This window comes from Anolis carolinensis, chromosome 5, assembly GCF_035594765.1.
Source record: "Anolis carolinensis isolate JA03-04 chromosome 5, rAnoCar3.1.pri, whole genome shotgun sequence".
Classification (NCBI taxonomy): domain Eukaryota; kingdom Metazoa; phylum Chordata; class Lepidosauria; order Squamata; family Dactyloidae; genus Anolis; species Anolis carolinensis.
In genome coordinates this window covers 177801461-177806618 of record NC_085845.1, presented here as the reverse complement: position 1 = coordinate 177806618, position 5158 = coordinate 177801461, and positions in this window count along the sequence as shown.

Sequence of the window (5158 nt, the reverse complement as noted above, 5' to 3'; positions counted from 1 at the left end):
GAGTTCCATTCATCAGATGAATAAATTGTTCTTTTATGTTGGCTGGTATAAATGCAGAGAGCTGCTATGGGGAAGATTATTAGTGGAATGGTTGAAAAGAGGTAGCCCTTAATTAAAGATGTGTTGACATTATTTGCGCTGACATTATTTCCAAATTCAACAGCAAGCAATTAGAAGAAGAATTATGACAGTGGAAGAGATTATTATTAAAATTAATCCGTAAATAGTTACAATAGTAGAGCATTTGTGTGATATTAGGACATTCTAGGTATGTTCAACGTGATCTGTCTGCTAATTGATATTTCTATGAATATACAAAAAGTAAAACATCAATTGTTTCTTTGAAACCTTAGCTATAGCAACAACAACAAAAGCATGGAAATGGCACTTGGTGAACTGTTGATGTTTTTTTCGCTTTTCTAAATGCACACACAGCCAAGCTAATTTCAGTGAAATCAATTCCACAAAATGTTGTTTTGTTCAAACTTATCCCAGATAGCATGTATCTTGCAAGTCAACTGAGTGGTTTTTGCAATGACAGTAGCTCAGTCAATCCAATCTAGTATGTAGACAGACTCTTTGTTACATGGATACGTTGTGCTGTTTCACAAGGATTGTACTGGTAGTTTGGTCAATAGATGGCTATATTTCTATTCTATTAAAGGACCTTGTAACACAAACAAGTTAATCTTCTTTAGATGGACTCCAGCTACCTTTGTTCTGTCTGCTTCAAGTTCCAGCACTTTGGCTTAACTGCAGTATGAATATTGCCTGTAGAGACTTTGCAATAAGATAAGGCAACGAACAAAACTTTGGAACACACCAGGGTCAATAAAGTAGTAAAACACAATGCATCTTGATTTTTTAAAAAACAAAGGGTTGTTTCTATGTATAAATACGCACATTTACTAGCCAGAGGATACCTGAGAGTCATCCTTGGTTCATATTGGATGAGTTTGGTGATGGTGCTGTGCACTGCAGAGGTCCAGATCTGTGAGGTTACAATGGTAATGCCGTGTCTTTCAACTTTTCTATTGTCAGGAAAGCCTTTTCACATCACCATCTACCCAGGAGCTGCTCCTCATCTTTTGCAATTGAACCCCTGCGTTATTGTAGAGCAAGCATGGACAAACTTTGGTGTTTTGGACTTCAACTACCACAATTCCTAATACCAAATAGACTGTTAGAAATTGTGGGAGGTGAAGTCCAAAACATCCGGAGGGTCAAAGTTTGCCGATGCCTATTGTAAGGATGGTGGGACATCACATATTCTAGGACATGTGTTTGTTCACTTTGTGACTCACTCCACATGGCTGAATAACCCCTAGAAAGCAGTGAAGATTGCTCCATTATTCCAGACTGCAGAGAGAAGGTTCTTAATGGTGGGCAAGGTTTCACATAAGCTTGTTCCCCATAACTGTTATGAGTGATGGCAGATGAGATTTTACTTGAAAGGTTGTTCACTACTACAACCATTGGGATTCCTAGGAGCATAGATTGAAAACCACTGCTTTTAAAAGTGTTCGAACAGAAGTACTGCATCCATAGACTCAGGCAAAAGAATTATGTATATGGCATATGACAACTTCCAACTTCAAATGATCTAAGGACTATGAATCTAAGAATTAATATTGGCTTTGGAGAGGGAAATTTGTGTTGCTGATTCCTGCCACCACTCCCAGCCAATGGTTAAGTGCCTAATTCATAGGGATCTATGGTAGAAATCTCAAAATGTTTATATTGGTGGTCTGTATTGGTAGAAAATACTCCAAATCCTATTTTTTGGACTTGTCTTTAATAAGGACCCGGTGGGGTGGGAGCAATGTTTTAATATAACAGAAGGGGACCACGAAACAACAAAACAGTGTATGTATATATTTATCTATCGCCTACTGTTTCTGTATCTGAATGGTTTGGTAATGTCAACAAAGTGATTGTTCCGGTTGTGTTTACTGCTCTGAAATTCTTTGCATGAATTCTGGCATAACAAATCCTTTAATAAGAAAGACATCTATATCTATATAACTATATATATATATTGTTAGCCTGCAAAACATTCTTGTCAGATCACTCATGTTTTGTGCTAATTGTATATTATTGTTGTGAGCAACATTGGAATATGATCTTTAATCAACTGTTGGCATTAAAAGATGTTTTTATGGATAATAAACTTGTCGCAGTGTACTGGGGCAGGTGAAGCTCTACCAACTTCAACTATTGAAAGGAAGCTAGTGGAAGAACAGACCTACATTATAACATGACTGAATCTTCAATTGATAAGCCAGAACATAAGAGTGTGCAGATCAATATCAGGTGGCATGAGGTCCAAATTATCTAGGTTTTTAAATAAGGGAATATAATGTGTAGATCAAGGGAAGTCATGGTGCCCCTCTAATCTGCTTTGGCCAAACCTGGAATGCTGTGTTAAATTCTGTCATAAGGAAGAGGGAGCAGGCTTGTTTTCTACTGCCCTAGAGACTAGGACTTGGAGCAATAGGTTCAAATAACAGGAAAGGAATTTCCACCTGAACGTTAGAAAGAACTTCCTGACCATATGACCTGTTCAACAGTGGAACTCTCTGCCTCGAAGTGTGCTGGAAGCGCCTTCCTTGGAGGCTTTTAAATGAAGGCTGGATGGCCACCTGTCAAGGGTACTTTGATTATGTTTTTCCTGGGTGGCAGAGGGTGGGACTGGATGGCCCATGTGGTCTCTTCCAACACTATTATTCTATTATTCTAAAAAATATGAGAAGGAATGCAAAAAAGATAATGAAAAAGAGAAGAAGAGAAGCTGAAATATAAACCATTACAAATGGATCCTATGTCACACATAAAGGTAAGGGTTGTTGCAAAGAAGAGAAAATACATTCAATACTCGGGAGCAAGTCCTGTTCTATATTATATTCAGCGGAATGCATTTTTAAACTAGCAAGTAGGCCCGCATTCTTAGACAATCAGACATTAACTAACATGAGACTGAATCCCTTTGAACTCAGTACTAAATATACAAGCACAGGATTTTTTTTATTGTGTCAGAAGTGACTTGAGAACATACTGGAAGTCGCTTCTGGTTGAGAGAATTGGCCGACTACAGAGACGTTGCCCAGGGGATGCCCGGATGTTTTACCATCCTGCTGGGAGGCTTCTCTCATGTCCTCACAAGCTAGAGCTGACAGACTGGAGCTCATCCCATCTCGCGGATTCGAACCAGCAACCTTCAGGTCAGCAACCCAAACTGCAAGTCAGCAGTCCAGCTGACACAAGGGTTTAACTCATTACGCCACCGCGGCTCACTACAAGCACAGGATCATTCAGTATAAAGAATCTATGGAAGATCTATTTTTTCCAGTCCATTCGGTCCCTGAATGTTTCCAGGAGCAGAATATTAATCCCTTGTGTCCAATTTTGGTGGTTGCCTGCCCATAGGAAAGGGCCTATCCAAGTTAATACAAGTTATCAGGATTGTGGGGACCAAGAATTGCTTTCATTCCCCTTCCGCACATATTTATTATTTCCAGAACATCTTCTGGTGGGACACACAAAAAAGGAGGAAGCCATTTAAATAGAGCTATGTTTACACTCAATAGGTCATTATATAGCTGGACAATACCTTTATAACAAGCATGGGCAAACTTCAGCCCTCCAGGTGTTTTGGACTTCAACTCCCACAATTCCTAACAGCATACTGGCTGTTAGAAATTGTGGGAATTGTAGTCCAAAACACAAGGAGGGTCAAAGTTTGCCCAGACCTGCTTTATAATCTTAAATTTTGTACCAGACTATGTACAACACAATGAGAACCAGTGTGATGTAGTGTTTTCAATGCTGGGCTACAAGATGCATCTACATTGTAGAATTAATGCTGTTTGAAACCACTTTAATTGCCATGGCCCAATGATATGGAATTAGTAGTTTTAAAAGTTCTCTCTCATCTTCCCTGCTAGAGTGCTGGTGCCTAATCGAACTGCGAATCCCATGATTCCATAGTATTGAGTCAGGGCAGTGAAAGTGGTGTCAAATTTAATTCATTCTGGTACAGCAAGATACAGCAAGCATTCGCAAACTTGGGCCCTCCAGGTGTTTTGGACTTCGACTCTCACAATTCCTAACAGCCTGTTAGGAAGTGTGGGAGTTGAAGTCCAAAACACCTGGAGGGCCCAAGTTTGCCCATGCCTGAGATCATAGAATCATAAAGTTAGAAGAGACCTTGTGGGCCATCCAGTCCAACCCCCTGCCAAGAAGGAAAATTGCAATCAAAGCAGCCCTGACAGAGGGCCGTCCAGCCTCTGCTTAAAAGCCTCCAAAGAAAGAGCCTCCACCACACTCTGGAGCAGGGAGTTCCACTGCTGAACAGCTCTCACAGTAAGGAAGTTCTTAATGTTCAGGCGGAATCTCCTTTCCTGTAGTTTAAAGCCATTGTTCCGCGTCCTAGTGTCCAGGGCAGCAGAAAACAAGATTGCTCCCTCCTTCCTATGACTTCCCCTCACATATTTATATATGGCTCTTATGTCTCCTCTCAGCCTTCTTCTGCAGGCTAAACATGCCCAGCTCTTTAAGCCGCTCCTCATAGGACTTGTTCTCCAGAGCCTTGATCATATTTTAGTCGCCTTCCTCTGGACACAATCCAACTTGTCAACATCTCCAATTGTGGTGCCCAGAACTGGACACAGTATTCCAGGTGTGGTCTGACCAAGGCAGAATAAATGGGTTGCATGACTTCCCTGGATCTAGACAGTAGACTCCTATTTATGTAGGCCAAAATCCCTTTTTTTTTGCCGTCACATCACATTGTTGGCTCATGTTTAACTTGTTGCCCACAAGGACTCCCAACATCTTTTTTCACACCTACTGCTATCAAGCCAGGCGTCTTTTAAAAGTCGAATTGGATACAGTCTTAGATTCCCAACTGTGGTCTTTCAGGCGTTTTGGACTTCACCTCCCAGAATCCCTGATCATTGTCCAAAGCGGCTGAGGCTTCTGGGAGTTGAAGTCCACAACACCAAATAACTTGCCTGAAGCTCAGCTTTTAAAACGCCCTCGGCGTAGTGACGTCAACGCGCCACTTCTCAGCCCCGCCTACAAGGGGGCGGGGCGAGCGTGCCTCCACCGTCTCCACGCCTGCGTGACGTCACGCTCCGCCACAGCCTATCCAGGCCAG